The sequence below is a fragment of the Amyelois transitella genome, chromosome 3, assembly GCF_032362555.1.
Source record: "Amyelois transitella isolate CPQ chromosome 3, ilAmyTran1.1, whole genome shotgun sequence".
NCBI classification, from domain to species: domain Eukaryota; kingdom Metazoa; phylum Arthropoda; class Insecta; order Lepidoptera; family Pyralidae; genus Amyelois; species Amyelois transitella.
This window is the reverse complement of record NC_083506.1, coordinates 4,329,874-4,348,636: the sequence shown is the minus strand read 5'-3', so window position 1 is coordinate 4,348,636 and position 18,763 is coordinate 4,329,874. Positions and strand designations below refer to the sequence as shown.

At 33.0% G+C, this 18,763-nt stretch overlaps 1 protein-coding gene across 2 annotated transcripts in view; it reads left to right on the top strand.

Moving 5' to 3' along the window:
* Positions 1-18,763, top strand: part of LOC106138210 (protein windpipe) — a 96,297-nt gene that overhangs the window by 52,221 nt on the left and 25,313 nt on the right. Inside the window, exon 1 of one of the 2 annotated variants that reach the window (XM_013339304.2) lies at positions 5,493-5,598. The exons of the other annotated variant lie outside the window; for it this stretch is intronic. The gene's annotated coding sequence lies outside the window, so the exon portion shown is untranslated. Of the gene's footprint in view, positions 1-5,492; positions 5,599-18,763 lie in introns of those variants that run through there. 2 annotated transcript variants of the gene reach the window in all.

Below are 18,763 nucleotides of genomic sequence, written 5' to 3'. Positions count from 1 at the left end.
GGTTCGATGATCGTATGATACAATGCCGGCGCTAGGTAAAAGTTGGATAGATCAAGTAACGGCGCCCCCTTCTCCTTATCCCCAAAACTACAAACATAAAATCACGCCTCGGTAGGCAGAGAAAAGTATCTTTATATCTTTCCACTATCCAATAAATCTGCTAACCTGCAACTATTATTTAGGAGTGAAGAAGACAGCCCCATTTGTTTGTCTACCACAGATTTTGCGTACTCAGGTACATAAAAAAAATATGACTTCAACAATATCCAAAAGGTGAGTGTTAAATAGAAATTGCTCGTGACTTCTATGATACTATATGGTAGGGCCGTCCCCCTGGTACGATACCTACACAAGGCTGTGCAAATTGCAAACTGTGGGTAATTTTAATAGTTTTTATGATTGTACAGAATAGATAACTAAAAAAAATAATTTAGAACCATTAGCGTCTGTGTTCCCTAATAATATCTAAATTAAATATCAATCAAATTTGACTTTTCCGATTTATTTATAGACGATTCATTTAATTTTTATGCGTCAACTACTTTCTCCGTTATTTGAAAACAAAACTTAAAGCATTCACCGAAACAGGTCAGCTTGCCGAGTAACATTACAACATCTTGTTTTATTGCTGCAAAACTTGTCAAAAGAACAATTTTAGTTTTGGGATAACAATAACGCTCCATCCCCAGCGATGCATTTGAGTGTAGAGGAACTCGGAACAGTTGGAATCAGGTCCGATGCTACAGCGTCGCCGGCCGTGTTCCGAGCCGGTCGTGTCTCCGTCACCAGTCCGCCTGTGATCACCGCCACGGAGCCACGCCACGCACGGCGTGAGAACCTCACAAGATTTCTGTGCATATCCACTAGTGACAGTGAGAGTGAGTGACCAGGAATTGTAAGGACTTTTCGAACAGCGAACATACAACGACACGAAATTTTAAGAAAAAATAGTTGCACGTGTTTTATCGGTAAGTTCAATTTAAATGTGTCTATTTGTTCAGTTTCGTGAGTATTGTAAAAAAAATAATTTATGATTTTGTGTTTACAAAACTATTTTTTTTTTGGGTATTTGGTGTGATCTATTACTTAGCCTTATTTTTAATTTTAAACTACCGCCGTCAACGTTACATTTTACTTTGAAACCGATGATGATTGCGGATGATTTTTATGGTGAAACTGGCTGATGACAACGTTAAAAGAAACAAGTTTCCAAGGTTTTCCATGTAATTGGGTTCAGTAGTCAAATATTGCACTTTGCACGACCATAAGCATGTAGGTACCTACATAGGTACATATTCGTAAAACAGATAATAAGTTGGTATTATATGAAGCTCCTGTATTTTCTAGTGTGACACACTTACCTAGCAGATAAGATATCGGTAAATCTACTACGTTCAGTATAATCATCAGTTAGTTTCATTTCATAATCGGCAAGCATGATTCGGTCACGTGTGCAATATTCAAATGTATCCTTAATAAGTTTTAGGTATTCAAATTTGTATTAGGTAGGAACCTTTTATAATTTCAAGTGTTCATTCTTGAATCTTTCTTTTGTAATTTATTTAAAAGTTTAAATAAATCGAAAGAAATCCCCACCAATAACGAAATTTCTATATTTTTATGATTTAAATTATTATTTTTTTATCTTTTTTCACATTCTGATAAAACTGATAACAGAGTTAATTTTAATACGACTAACATTTTGACTTACAAAGGTAATTTGTAGAATTCATATCAAAATATTGTCGTGTAGTTTCAGAAAGACCAAATAAAGTAAGAACCATTATCTCTTCTCGAATGTTTTAGAAGGTAGGTAAAGGAAAAAGGCAGAAAATCTAAAATTATCAAGGAATTGTCAATAAGACGGCATAAAAACTTTTCTAAAATCATTTTACTAGTATATTTTACAATTATTCCATAAGTCAAAGTTAGAAGCTGTAGTTGCAAGCGAGTAGGTCTACACGTGTATATAGAAATTATAGGGAGGTAGGTACTGTATTTTTTTAATATATTTAAAAAGCTAGGCAGGTTTATTTCGGTTTCGCAAAACTAAAATGGAAAATATGGAGTAGAAATTAAATAGAAACATAATATGGAAAAAAAATCGACACAACGGAACATCAACATTTGGGCGCATCTGAAATACAAGAGCCGCTTCCGAGACAAAACAATAAATGTTTTATAAACATACAATCTGTTAATTGAATCTTACGTGAAGACAATTCGTTAGTATTAGTAGTAGCCGTATTTGAATTTGAAAATGAAAATGTTAAAATTGTGATTATGATTGAAGTCACTCACCACACATTTATACCTAATATGAATTTGTAAAGATTCAGTTTGTGTTGTCTTTAAAGAAAATGCTGAATAGTCACGATTTATTATTTTAGGAACATTTAGTTTTTATACAAAGAATGAAATTTGTGCATTCGGTACACACTACGTTACATTAAAATTTCTACTTTTTCTATTTTATTTTAATAATAATTTACATTTTTGCGTTAATCTCTTTTCTTGTTGTTCTTTGTTATTTCTAAAATACTTTCAATGTTGAATCTGACGACGTGATTTTTCGGTCTTCTTGGACGAAATTTTTATTACGATTAAAGCTGGGTCGTGCTATGCTTTTTAAATTATCCGTGCTGTATTCAACTGTAACAGATTATAAAGTATATATAGCCTTAGACGGCAAGGAGGCTGTGCAGACTATTATAGTAATGGGTCGTGATTATCTGCTCTCGATTAACCCCGACCACCGGCGAGCTACCCTACTGGTTCACTTCCTTGTCGAACCACTTTGTTATTAGGTCGGCACAAAATAAGCTACTTATTTAATTTTTTTTCATTATAAGAGCATGCAAACAAATATTAAAGCACAATAATAGATTGAGACAGCTGAATGTAATGGCGTGGGCCATCAAAATGATAATTGTTAATGAAGAGAATAACAAACATAGTTCCCGTTTCTTGTACGAATTATTTAATTTTCTGAACCTTCTACACGGCTTCCATTGTCGTCTGGAAGCTAAGAAAAAACATAGGTGTGTGAGCGTGAAGCTTGAGCTTCTTCTTAGTCAATAAAGTTAAAGGCTTATAAATTGGCAACCACTATTAACTTCTATTTGAATCTCAATTCCAGCATTAACCGATCTGAACGTGGCCTTCTTTTATATACTGATGGCTCAGTGTTATTCGTTTGGGATACATACGTAATTATTATGTGTTCTACCTTAGGTATGGTGATCTTGAACCAAGCGCAGTTATTATTTAATCTCAATGATATCTTAGTCATGCTAGCCTTTTGAATTGCTTCATAATGATAGGAATGACACTGTTGCAAATATACGTGACACACAATCAGAGTTTCCCCCAAAGAAATAGGGATTGCTCTCTCTCTCTCTCTCTCCCTCATCTCTTGCTCTTTTTACGTTTGATTTTTTTGACACTTAAGTCACTATAACCCACCTCTTTGATGTTTGTGTGAGCGTCCTAATCCCAATCCCAACTAATATTATAAATGCAAAAGTAGGTTTGTTGGTTATATGCCATCATCATGAACCAAACTTCTTGAAAAGAACATAGAGTACTTTTTCGTTTCGTTATTCCAGTAAAAAATATATAGTTCCCGTGGGGTTTGCGAAAAACCTGTATTTTCTTGTAGGTGGCGGTTAATTGGTGTGTGTAGGTGGCGCTAAATTCGCGCGTGTAAGTGGCGATAAATTCGTGCATGTAAAAGACTTTAAACTAGTATCATTATTTATATGATTATTAATAAATGATTATGTTTAATACTAGCTTTTATCCGAAGTTTCGCCCGCGCGAATCTATAATACAAAAGATTATTATTCCGAGTTCAATAACACTTGACAACGTAAGTGCTGCTTTAGGTATCGTATGGTTTGCTCCATAAATGTTATTTCTTCAAAAAATGTGTAAGTGTGCATGCTTACCTGTGTTTTTCCTTACTGTTTCTCTTTAGTTTATTCAATTCATGTAACCTTGACCAGAACGACATAAACAGTTTACTGTAGCTACGCAACTCGTAGAATAATGTGTGTAATTTGCGTGTACATTACATTCAGCAAAACGAAATAAAACTCACATCCGACCATCTGCAAGGTATTATTTTGCAAGTCTTGAGGCGTCGAGATATGACTGGCCGACTGACGAAACCACAAAATTTGTTTAAAGTATCCTTGTTCAATGTAGAAATAAATTCTGAGAATACAACGAGGAAATTGTGTTATCACTTCAGATGAAGAATAATTAATAATATACCTAATTAGATTGCCAGGCTAGGTCACCTCTGCCCAAGTGAAGATAAACTATCTTTTAGACCATTATCCAATTATATTATCGCTGGATGTTGTGAATTATTATTCTTGGATTTACATTAACGAAACCTATTAGTAGGTAGACAGACAGTATGTTTTATTCGAACCGAACAATTTTTTTTTAACACCAACTTTTTTCTATATGCTTCGAGAGTCCCGATGAAACATAAGCCATAACATACCTATTTATAAAGACTTTTTTTTAAAATTTTATTTATTAGTTAAGAGCCGGTTTCTCAATTCGACATTAGTATACTTTCTTAAAAAAAAACATTCTTAATAGAATCCAGTACCACTTTAAATACTTAAGCTTAAATAATTACTAATTAAATTGATATTTTTGTGCCTTGTATATAACTAATTTTTATCCAAAATCAAACGAATATTATAAAAACTAACACAGGCAATCAGTGATGCTTCTCAGTTTCATGTAAATAACAATGTGAATGTCAATTATTTACTTACGCGTATTTGATAAAATTGTATGATTTTGTATGATTTAGTGACGTGTATTTGAATACAATCCGACGTGATCGATTATGATGTTTATTCTTAAGGGACACCGTCACGAAATGTGTACATTAAGAAGGATGTGACCAACGCGATGTGATATCCCGCCGTATTTGTTAACGTTTTTTCATCTACATCATCCTAAGAATTTGTAAGTGTTTTATTTTTCATATTCATTTCCTTCTTTACCTTTTTAATATACGAAATATATCTTCTTATTATTTGATAGCAGCATTTTTTGTTAGACTGACGCGATCTACCATGAAATTGTATATTTGGGATTCCTAATTTATTGCTTATTCTCCACAGCATTATACGTATTTTGATCAAATGCGCCTTCTTATTTATCGTGGTGAAAGTACTACCTACTTTCGCCCCCAGCTCGAAATAATTTGGCCTGCAAATCTGTATCAGCACTTGCGCATGCGCTGTGCAAAAAAATGGTGTCATTAGGTCTTGATCCGACGTACAACATCAGGTGATGCTAGCTTGTAATTTATTAAATGTCTAATCTAGGTATATTTCGAAACACAATCGCTTGATTTGCATAGTGCTTGCGTAGATCGGATAATTGTTACGATCACTTGGTTTATGATGACATAAATTTTTAAACGATTTATTCTGTATGCATCAGTCATTTAGTGTATACGTTTACGTTTAAATCTTTCATCATTTAAGTATAGTATAATATTTGTGACATTAACATTAATAAGTGTTTAAATGATATTGGTGTTGTGATATATTGTTATTAAAGGTATGTAATTACTTGATTTTTGTTCTACTTTCGATAAACTTTTGTGTTTGTCTAAAATTAAGTTTCAGTGGAGGAGTTAATAGGCGTTCGGCTAACAAGTTCCAAGGTACCCAGGATCAAATTCATTACGAGAACGTCTCTTTGACACTTTTGATTTACGTAAGTGATATAAGAAGTGTAAAAAATAGATCAGAGTACCTATATGCGGTGCGGTTTTGTTATCCATCTAGGGAAGGTTTATCTCTTGAACAAATATATTTGAATTTATCTATGGTATTCATTTCTAAAATAAAAGATGTCAACTCCTGCAGGCACTTTAACTGTAACTTATCTTTACCAGCCCATATTTAAAATTTTATCCTCGGTTCTTACCTGATGTAATAAAAATTCGGCATTTTTTACATTTGGACAGTAGCTTTGAAGCTAGATAACGTTTTTGTTTTTAACGACCTTCAGAATAATAGTTGTATGACGGGACCTGGATATTGTTTGTAACCGTGTTAAAAACTACAAAAACAGATTTTTTAGTGTTTAGTCAATGCACAAAAAATGTCTAAAGCTTTTAGGTACTTACCTCACAATTGTTTTGAAGTCATCGTCAGCATGCAGCTGACATGACAGACTAAATCTAGTTCGGAAGAAATGTAAAATGTTTGAGATGTTTTTCTTTTCTTTTATAATTGTTAAATCTTTATTTTCCATGTAACTACAGTTAATTGATTGTGTACATAAGGTAAAAATATTCTTAATTAAAAACAATATACCCACTAGCTAGATCTGGTTTACGTGTGGACCACCACTGAACCAAAACGAAACGCGTGACTGACTTTGCGTATTTAATAAATAGTATACCTAGCTAGGTAGGTGTGGGTAAGCAAATAGGTCAAAGGCCGTTACCCTTATTGGACATACAATCTATTGTCATAGTGGCCTATTGTCACGTGCATTAAATGCACATAACCTAATGATTGTGGTGCATCATCGGCACATATCTAGTCCCTAAATCTTATAAATTTTAAACGTGCGATAATTAGTCTTTTAAGTGTTTCGGTAAATGTGCATACGTTGTTAAAAAATTGTTCCCGGTCGTGGACATATTCTCTATATTTTCACCTAAATAATTTTCCTATATAATATAAACCAGCGAATTTATGGGTCCAGTGGTCAGAGCGATCGGTTTTCACGTCGGAGACTACCCAGTTTCAATCCACAGAAACATAGATTTATTTTATGTTTTTACAATTTTTGATGGTTTTTCTGGCGGTCACCGCTCTCATGTACTAATCTATGCCAGCTATTTTTCAATATAATTTACCTTTAATTATTTAATCAAACGAATTGTTTGTGTAGGTAAATAAAATTCGGAATAATGTAGACGTATCTAAGTAAGAACACTTGTTTTGTAACAAGGCACTTATAGTAATTAGCTTAACGAGTATTGGGTAGCAAATTGTTAGGTTTCATCTTCTAACCACTTAAATAAACTTCCCGTTTAATAGTATCCGCTTCTGTTATTAGTTTTCTCTAAATTATGTTTATCCTTTTTAAAATAGTATACATATCGGTCTTGTATTTTTAGTAACTACAAAATTTATGTATTCCTTAATTCGTGAAGAAACTGTTTTAATTATTATGTCTGGGGCATTTTTTACCCAAAAAACGCGTCTTAGGAAAAAAAAAATCAAAAACTGTTTGTAAAAGCAATGAAATAAAAATATACAACAAGAATGACAAATACTAATATACATTTAGCCTTTAACGCAGATGAAAGCAATGCAGCAAGTAAAGCAGCAAATTTAAATTAAATCAATGACTGGGATATAAAGGTTTAAATTCAAATGAAATAAGACAAACTTCGCTTGAATTATTTACTATTTGCTAGTTCTACAACAACTATTTTAATTACAATCAAATCAATATAAAACGTGTGAATGAAAAATAAAATAAGTAAATATGAATTGTTTGATAACGGTGGGAAAAATAAATTAATGACTTTATATTTATGTAAGCTTCGAGTATGAGAATATACAGTACAATATTGATAAAGTCTATTTACGGCTAAACAGGGAGATAAGTTCCTTATCTAATATATTCTAATAAATATATTATTTCAAAGATTATTCCAAGTTTAATTAACTTAACTATTATAAACAATCATTATAGTAGGTTACGTATAAGATACATTTTTGTAAAGTTTCATTAAAATACACTTAGATTTTCCGTGAAAGAGTTACAAACGTAGAACTGTCGTGCTTACTGTGGGCTTAGCTCAATCTGTTTTATACGTACTCATTGACTTTCTCTTCTATAATATTAGTTTAGGGTATGTAATGATGGAACTTTTTCCCCTAAATATGCAAGAGTAATAAATATTAATAAACAACCATGTAACTGTATGTTTCCCTAATAAATAAAACTATAAGCCACTATAATAATTAATTAGCTAGAAGTAACAGAAAGATCATTATTAAGAGTATAAACATTGAATCGTGACGAACGCAGGTCGGCTGCAATTACACCAACGACCTTTGTATGTTTTTGTCTGAATGATTTCCTTCAGCTCAGCGTCCAATCAGTGCAGGCATTAATTACACCGTATCTCGAGTGTTATCTTCGGTAAATTTTCTCAGGACCAAACAATACCTCCTTTGACAACGGGTCGTCGATCTTCAGCCATTAGTTGGTGAAATGCCCTACGTATGGTTATGGATGGACTTGTAGTTATGGGGAGATTTTTAAATGTTACAGTAGAGATATTAAGTTAATTATAATATTACACTTTTTTCATATATTTAAATATGGACTTGATTCTCAAATATACTTAACCAAACAAAAGGCGAAAAAAATATTGAGCCTCGTTATTGCAGCGTCAAAGTATTTATTTGAAAATAATAAGGACATGCGGTCGTACAATTTTAAAGCCATTTGTATTTAATATAAATTATATTAATATATCCATATAACTGCACTTTCTCCAAAAGTAACTCGTTCGTCTATAAAAATGTCTCTATTAAAAATTTTAAAAATTGTACATGATAATAACTAGTACACTTTCCTAGCACCCCACTTTGATATTTATTACAAAACCCGTTTAAATACGGACGTTAAATATCGGCTTTCTACGACAATAATTCAATCTCAACTATAACGACATCCATAATATTATCTTTTAGTACTGGTGTCTTTATTGCTTCACTTTTTTATATCTTTAATGTTTGCAGGGCCAATAAACGGTTTACTTGTAATTTATTATTATAACCCATAATCATAAATCATTCCAATTAGTTGTCCAATAGGCACTGAAAAAAAAAGCGAACAGTACCTAATGTCTTATATAAAATCAACGCGTTAATCGAAAAAGTGATTTTGAAACAGCACAGACTATATACAAGATAAGTACTTTCGTCAATTTCACAAAAAATATTGAATGTGAAGAAAATTTAGAAGTAAAATGTTAATTAACATGCAGTCTTCGGCCAGATATAGAATTATTGACTTAAAAGTTTCGTATTGTTTTCGACGATTTGTTCTCTTCAAAAATTTTCTAATTGACAAACACGCGATTCTCTGATATTTCTATTTAAAAAAATTACTTCTGGTTGTTACACAGATTCGCCAAATAAAATTTGGTATAAGTAATATTCGCCAAATAAATAATAACGGATTTTTTCATATAAGAACAGCATCTTTAAATGTCCATCAAAAAGTCGTCGGAAAGACCAATAGGCCACGTTCAGCTCATAGGCTTAATGATAGAATTGAGATTAGAGATGAGAAATAGAGACAGGTTGCTAGCCCATCGCCTAAATGAAAAATCCCAAATTTATAAGCCTATCACTCAGTCGCCTTTTACGACATCCATGGGAAAGATATAGAGTGGTCCTATTCTTTGTATTGGTGCCGGCAACCACACGGCACGATAGATATCTTTTTGATATTAAACCAAACAGTTTAAATAACTAGCAGATTATTTCGCCTATTATGGAGCATATTCCCGTAGACCCGTTCACCGCGTACTCTTGAATATTCCTGCTTTCTATATAAGGCTAGTACTGCGTCGTGCGAAGTCTTCCGGAATGTAAGATGTGCTCATCAATATGGCAGTGACCGTTGGGATTAAGAAAAAAACGTTCGTTGGTCGTTTTGAAGTAAATAAAGAAAAGTTTGATTCATCAAAATAGAAGAAGACCACTCCATTTGACAAAGGATTAAATGGAGTGATAATTTTTTATGATATCATAGAAGACGACCAATACGACCATGGACTAAAATGACTAATAACAGCCACAAAAATAAGGTAAGTTTTCAACTTACCTACTTATTTAAGGTAGTGGGAGGTAGATCTTTAATTTCTTAGTAATCTGAAATGAGATGCTTCAACATTAAAGACGACATAATTGTACCTAACATTAATCAACCAGATAATTTGAGGAATTGTCTCCTTTTTATACGAATAACACAAGTGCCTATTCGCTTCTTATAGAAGGCGGTACAAAGAATGGGATTTGAGAAAAACTAGTGGTACTAGTGGAATTCTAGCCCTGGAACGGGATAATGTATAGCGTCCCCAAATAAGGGCAAGGTATTGGACCGGAGGGATCCGGTGCATCTAAGTGTTGCCATATGGTTAAGGAATTTGCCGAACGTGTCGGTAAATGTATTTTTCCGAACAGTAATTGACACAAAATCCGGACACTCTCTGACTGACTGATTGACATTAAAGCATAGCCCAAATTACTAAATAGGTATATAGATTTAATATTTGGATTTAGTTTCTTTATTGTAGCTTAGGGGTGTACTAAAAGTGAATTTCGCGCGGGAATGGAAATTGCGGGATTTTTTAATACGATTTTAATGAAAGCACGATTTTTTAAATTAATTGCGTATTGGTATTAATTAAATAAAAAAGAACGTTTCCTGTCGTTAAGTGGTAATAATTCTGATTGAGTTTGTTAGAATTTCCGTCTTTATTTTTAATGGACATTTTCATAAAACTTTTATTTTAAAATGTCCATTAAAAATTAATTAAACTATATTTATTTTTATGAGGGGGAAACTCTTTGTAGTCAATTTGCAATACTTGACGAATGTCAACTTACAATGCGGGTTATTTTTGTCCCTGTTTTCATTTAACCATAGACTAAGGGAAGAGTAATGTTAACATGATTAAAGTTACGCGAAATGTCATGTGATCAAATTGAATGAATTTAGGGTGGTCTAGTAGAAGGGACTAAAGCAGAGATGTCTAGTCAATTGCACACCCATAAATAAAATTGGATATTTATACAACAGGGGACAATAGATTGGGTTTTTGGGTTTTGTGTCAGATGGATGATCTTTCGAGCAATTGAATATTTAAAGAAGGTTCGAATGAAGAAAATAATAAAAAAAGTCTCATAGCGTTTAGTGAATTGTTTCGTGAATTGATATAGTCGTTTCAGATACATGGTTGAATGGAAGAAATCCCTCCTAGGGATAAGTCCGCCGTTGTCATACTATGTTTTTGTAACTTAGTTATATACAATTTAAGTATTTACAAACTAGCTATAATTTTTAATCTGCGATGTTACAACATTTTGTAATTAAGGAAGTTTTGATTACAATCGGAATCGACTTAAATTTAGACATATATAATAAACTTCAAGGGTTGTTTACACGTGAACTGAACAGTCAGTTGTATTTATGCGTACGAGTTTTAATAATAAACACACAGGTTGGTTTGCAGAAACACAAACAACTGGTTAATCATCCGTTTCTCTTAGAATAATTGCTATTTGAACAGAATAACATATTTTGCACGTGTATGCCTTGTTAATGTTTATTAAACAATAACTTTGGTAATTCCTTGCGAAGGAATGAAACCCAGATTCCGATCAGCCACCACTCACAGTTCTACCAACCTTCCGGGTATCGTCGCAGAATCATGGGAGGAGTGCGCTGCTCTTGCGTTTGCTCTTTAACAGCGCACTCTTTATAGACTTCCTTTAAAATCTCTTACGAGTTCTGTATCCTTAGTAGGGAGGGCTGATGAAACACATCTTCAACAAACACGCTTCAATGTTCGAAGAACGAATGAAAGCAGATCCATTGACAATGTGTACCCACCCAGGTATCAAAACTTTATCACATTTACGGTGAAACGCGGTAAAAGTTGGCACAATGTTTTTTCTTCGCATCAGCATGGAAGCTTTAAGTATATGTAGATTGTAGATAATTAAAAACCTTAGGTATACCTATATACCTATATAGGTATCCATATACATTTCGTTCGTCAGCGGCTTCACTTGGGTAATACGATAAAGTTACACGAGGTAGCTTACCTACTATTAATGCCACATTTATTTTTAATAATGTGCTCGTGTGAACTAGCCATTACACACCTAGTATGAGTGGGCGATAGCTCAGACTAGACATAATCTAGTTAAATGTTGCTTTAAATCTCTCTAAGTCGGAGAACAAATTTAAATTTTATGATAGCACTTAAGAAAATTGTTATCGTGTATAATTTTTCTTCTGACTTTCATCTCAAAAACTTTCTTTTATGATGTAAATGATTCTTAAATTGAATGTACTTATATAATAACATTTACTACTACTACCTATAATGATAACCAAACATGAAAATATGTCACATCTCTTATTCAAAAAAATTTGTTTAACATAATTTAAGGGTTATCGTTATTATTAGTGCCAACGTCAAATTGAGCCTGTGAAAATATTTAAAAACATTTGAAAAACACCAGCCCAATTTTACTTACGTGTTTTTACTGTGAAAACGTAACGGGCAGCCTTTTACATTAATATTATTAGAATTAATACTCCAGCACGGACTACAGAGTATAATTTCACTCATGGCCGGAAACCACACGGTTGTGTTTAATATTATACAATATTCGTTTACAAATGTTAACATATTGCATCCATGCATTCCCTCACATAATCACTGACGTGACTGTTTAACAAAAACTCGTTAAGACACCGTAGAATTAATAATTACTATTTATGATGTATAGGACGACGTCAACAACGACAATGGGATATTATGTGTATGAAGGGATTTTGGTACAATATGGACCGAACAAGTTGGTAAAATCGCAAATAAACTTCATAAGTGGAATTTCAGAGTATTTAATAATTACGAAAAATAAATTAATATTATCTAATCCGTGCACATAGTAATATTTAATTAAGGAAAAGGTTTATAAACATGGGAATCTTTTTAGGCTATAGGATAGCAACGTGTCACTTTTTGAAACTCAATTTCATCATTAAGTCAAACAGCTGAACGTGGCTTTTAAGTCTGAGTCTGTCTACCCCGTAAGGGATAAAGACGTGATTATTTATGTATGTAGTATGTAGTAAGTTTATTTATACCTATGGATACTATAAAATATCAGTAACGTCGCGCAACAAATGCTATGGAAAGTTATAGAACATGAACGTAAAATATACTTGCAGTCACCACAATGTATTTCCATTTATTTACGCCCTAGGACCTAGAACTTGATTGGAACAACAATACAAGTCTGACACCCACGTCGCTAACTCGCAATCCCACTTTCGAATCGGGAATCGAATAAAACGCTTGCAATAAACACTGACTCGATTATCTTTATTTCGATTTAATTCGAAACGTGGCCGTCAAAGAGATTAAGTGATTGTTTTTATATACTTCACTTCACAAGTTTTATACGTACTCTCCGTTATCGCAAATTTTATGTACGATGATACGTAAGCAAATACGTCTTAATCATAGAATTCGGAATAATCGCCAGATTTCTATACTCAACAAATTAGAAAATAAATTAAATAGGTACCGTACATACGTTATCCACTAATTTATTCGTTACCATTTTAGCCGGTGATATTTTAATGTTTTTATTTTTGCAGCTTATTAAATTCTACTTAAAAAGCTTAAACGGTCTCCTTTCTACTAATTAGGCAATCAAACGTGCCGCCAACGGTGACTGATGCGAGCCAATGCTTTTTCCGACCATACGCAAGATACTCGGTCAATAATAACTTTAAATCGAGAAGTCATAGAGTTGATTATCCTATGATTAGTCTGACAAAAATTATAGTGTTTGCGGTTAAGGTCCTCATTAAATGTGATAGCTATAAAATTGTGTTTCCCAGTAGGAAACCTGACTTGAACGATAGACTAGATGTAGACACGTTAGTCCACTTAATCCCTCGATGATGGCAGGAGTTTACGATTTGTTTTACGAAGAGAAAATGAGCATGCAACATGCGTAGGCACAGTTAGGTAGAAATATGTTAAAACAATGTTTCTTATTCAGAAACGGGTTATGTTATACACCCGGTGACTATTGGCACCGATTGTTAACACCATCACATTTGAAATTTCGTGCCATACTCACTTGTTGGAATTTTAAGGTATGGTATATCTCAAAAAGCTTAGAAATATAGCATACTTCGCCTTATTGTAGGGCAAATTAAAATATTGAGTTGGATGTATTACAGACAAATATCCAATTATCCAATGCCGATTTATAGTTGGCAATATTAAGGTCTAATCAATGTTAAATCACTTTACTTTTCAATAAATTTCCGATCAGATTAATTCATTATTATACTTCTAATATTTTACGAAAACGGGAATTTTATTTTGACGCGGGCAAATAATATTGATGTCTCTCTATTGGCATGTCCGGTGTCAAACATTCGCTCATTACTCTCTGTCATTCAATTATAACAACGCTATTGCATTTCGTTGGAAATGCTATCCATAGATCGACTACATACATACTTCCGCTCATTATTCTTGTGCAACACATTGAATCGGTTCAAATTACATATTATATTGTGTATTCGGAAATCTAAAAACCTTAATAGAAGTAAAGCAAATTGAAAATTAACCTCTGGTTTGGATTTCCGAAGCGTTTTTTTTTTCAAAGATATTGAATTTAACTTGTTCTCCTCCTTTCTGGAATGACAGTAATGAATTGATTTAGTTTGTGGGCCATTTGAATCTTATCTCGGCAAACTCTTTTCTAAGTTATGAACTTACTTTAGTTTGTGTGCTAGCTAACCAATGCTCTATAGCAAGGAAAATCTTGCGAGGGAACCTGCTCATTCAGGCAACTGGATGTGTAACCTTAACCCAATATGGGTTTGGTTTTACTGCAAAGGTTGCAGAGGTCAGGGAGTTGCTTCTTCTAAAAACCTGACTTACCCCGGGATCATGGTCAAAGGTACCTGGCTCCTTTCCATAGAGGTGAGGATGTAAGAAAGACTTACCCTAGGGTCGAAGGTCTACGAAGTTTACGAAAGGTCACTCTTTTTTGTGTGAGTCATATCTTCTTTATTGTTTCGCATTCGCTGCATGGACTTCTGATTGACGCAATTGCAACAAATGGCTTCATCTAATTGCTATGCAGCATCAATATGCAGACAGTGATCGATCATTAGTTACTTCAATTAAATCTTACTCTTACTATAATATTATAAATGCGAAAGTTTGTAAGTATATGTAATATGTTTGTTGCTCTTTTACGCGAAAACTTCTGAACAGATTTTTTGATGAAGTTTCGTACATGGGTAGAATACTCGTACATCATAGAACTATATAAAGAGCACATTTTATCCCGAAATTTTACTAGAAATAATACTTAATGAGAGGATGTAATAATAAAATTACAAACAACATACCGTGTGGTTCCCGGCACCAATAGAAAAACAATTGGACAACTCCATCTCTTACCTATGGATATCAAAAAGCGTCTAAGGGATAAGCTTATAAACTTGAGATTCTACTTTAAGGCGATAGGGTAGCAACCTGTCACTACTTGAAACTCAACCCTATCATTAAACCAAACAGCTGAACGTGGCCTATCAGTCTTATCAAGAATGTTGACTCTGTCTACCCCGCAAGGGTAATAGACGTGATTATTTGTATGTACTACAATAAATTAATATAATTATGTATCTATAACGACACTAATTGTGCTCTAAATACGTTACGTAGGTACTTACCTTTATATTTATGTAACAATACCTACACGATACAATTCAGTTGACCCGCGTCATCAGTAATTCAAGAACTTTGTTGAGGGTACTGATTAATATTTCAAGAGCCAAGGGCTCTGTAGTCCCATTTCAAACAGAACAATTTTACTTTATGGTTTTATACTCTGCTTTTTTAGTAGTATCATGGTTCTTATATCTAATACATTGTCAACCTAGATATGCTAAAAACGAATAACTAGCTTACTTACTACTGCTCAGCTCACTAACTAGCTTATGCCCGCGACTTCGTTCGCATGTTTGCTTGTTTACAATAAAAAGAAGCCTCTGTCCTTCCTCTAAATTCCATTTCCTATCTCTGTACAAATTTCATCTAAATCGGATAAGTGGATTAAGCGTGCAAGCGTAACAGACACACAGAGTTACTTTCGCATTTATAAAATTAGTAGGAAAGTAGGGATAAACTAATAAAACTTTGGAAATAATAACTAAATAACGCTCTCTCTTTTTTATTTTAATCAATTTCCTTTCTTAGTGCTGGACAGCACTAGACTCAGCGGTTTGGTCTGCGCGTTGATATGACAGTCAATCAGTCAGTTAGAGTTCACTTTTATATACTTAGATTCCAAGTTTCATTCTATAAACGGTTCAGTTTAAGCATTTCTTACAGTTTTGAGTAACATAACATAACATGTTTTTTAAAACCTTTGCGTTATTTTTCCCAGTGTGGCGGACAGTTACCACATCTTTCCACTTGCCACTCGTTTCATATTATAAAGGCTCAAACAATAAATCTACGGATATTCCTATTAAAAAGACAATTTAATTTCCATTTGTTAAGAAGAATTAATATAATATTTTGGATACAAAGAGCAAAATTCCAAAACAGACAACATTTACTCATGAAAATAGTAAAACGGTCACGTATTTGCTCGGCGAAGTCCTTATTTGCACGGACAAAGATAGTAACGTGCCTGTAAAGTAAGCAAGATAGCATCGAGCAGTAAATCCAAGAGAAACTCAGTGTTACTATGAATCTATAGTTATATCAGCAACATGAATATGTTCAAGAAATAATAATAATATTGAAAGCCGTAAAAGGTGACTAAGGGATAGGTTTATAAACTTGAGATTTCTCTTGTAGGCGGTAAGCTACTATAACTATATACATATACTATGCTTACTATTCGAATCTTAATTCCATCATAAGGCCATACAGCTGAACGTGTCCTTTAATTCTTCAAGACTGTTGACTCTGCAAGGGATATAGACTATATTTTATTTTATTTTTTTATTTTATTTAACAAGGAAGACCAACAGCTAATTATATGACAATACATAAACACGATACATAACAAGGAAGCCAATTATAGGTCCTCACAAATAGAAATACAATGGTGATATAAAAGTTGAACAAAACTAAACACGCCACTCGCAATCGATTACAAAAAGTAAAGTGGCTGACAAGTGCCTAAAGTCTAAGAATTAACAAAATATAAAATATTAATAAAAACTACTAATCCTGTAAGTGCTCATACAAAAGTCGTTTAGCTCTCGCTATGCTCGTAGTGAATAAGTCAATATCCAATTCACGAGAGATATTATTAAAATTATTGCCTGTACGCACAAGAAAAGCATTTCGCCTGTATTTAGTAGACACTATAGGTGTACGTATAAGGGGGTTGAATCTAAATAATCTAGAAGGAGCGTTTAAATTTATTTTTGCCAAGAGATCTGGTGATATGTATGTATATACCCTTTTAGAAAAAGTACTTCTCATTTAGAATAAAAATAGTAATCTGTTTCAAATTTACCAGGCTCTGAAGATAAGGTATTAAATAACTATACATATATTTTTTTCGATAAATTAGCACGCTGTATAAAGTCACTGTAAAGAGAGAAACTACCTGGACGAATCCTGTGTCCCGCCAAGGCGACGCCCGGGACGGACAAAAAACCGTTTCCTTAACATTATGTTTACAAGACCTCCGACACTGAGGCCCTTTTGTTGGCCTCCACCCCTATGGCCCTTTTTTGCCCGCATGTTTCTTCATTCCAAGTTGGCGAGATTCGTTCATTAGTAAGGATCTTTTGCCTATTAATTTGTAATATGATCGCTTTGTAATATATTAATATTTAGAAGATGGTCATTGAAATATTGAAAATGGAAATAATTTATTGATCAAGATGATTCATATTGGTGAACTAAATCTTAAGTAAATCTTTATTTAAATTTAAGACAATCACCAACTGTGATTTGTATAATGAAAAATAACTGGCAAGTTAATAATATTATGTAATGTAAATAATAAACAATGTTCAATAAAAAACAACTCTTTATTATTATTTACATTTCTGAGAAAACAAGTTGACTAAGTGACATTTCATGTAGTGTCGTTGTTTTCTTTTTATCTACGAAAATGAATCCTTGAAAACATTTTGTAGCCAAATGTGCGTTACCTTGTAATTCTTAACTTATCTATAGAACGACATTGCGATAAAAAGAAAGGATATGAATTATCTTTCATTATGTAAGTCTTGTGTGTTTACGGATTTTCACATGACGATTAAAAAATATTAGTCATTTTACAACTTTTTTGTAACTGTAAGATTTGATTAAATTGGTGGAATAAAAATCACCAGAAACAATTAAGGGGCCTGAAGAATACCAGTTTTGTTAAACTTGGCAGTATCGACAAAAATATTTTTTAAAAATTTGTAGGTGTGAATCACGAAATTTGTTATGACATTCGCCTACATGATGCTTCTTAAAACACGTCAGAAAAAGCAGGAATTGGATTATTTTTCATTGTACCGACCACTCGGCTATGTTGACAGGAGATTTAGCATCAGTAATGACATCACACTCGTGAATTGAGACGACACGAGTCTTGCGGAGATGATTATGCAACTCTTTTAATATTTACGATTCATTTTTGTGTAAATTACTTTCTCATGATTTTGATAACATACAAAATTTTGTTTAATAAGTATATACTTATTAAACAAAATTTTAATATTAAAATCACCTTAGATTTTGTCGAAATTTCAATGTGATTAAGGTATAACTGGAATATGTACCATGAAGGAATGATATCAGAAAAATAAATATGGGACAATATTATGCGAGGTTATGTCATAAGGAAATATCGCCGTATCTTATTTTGTGTGCCCATTT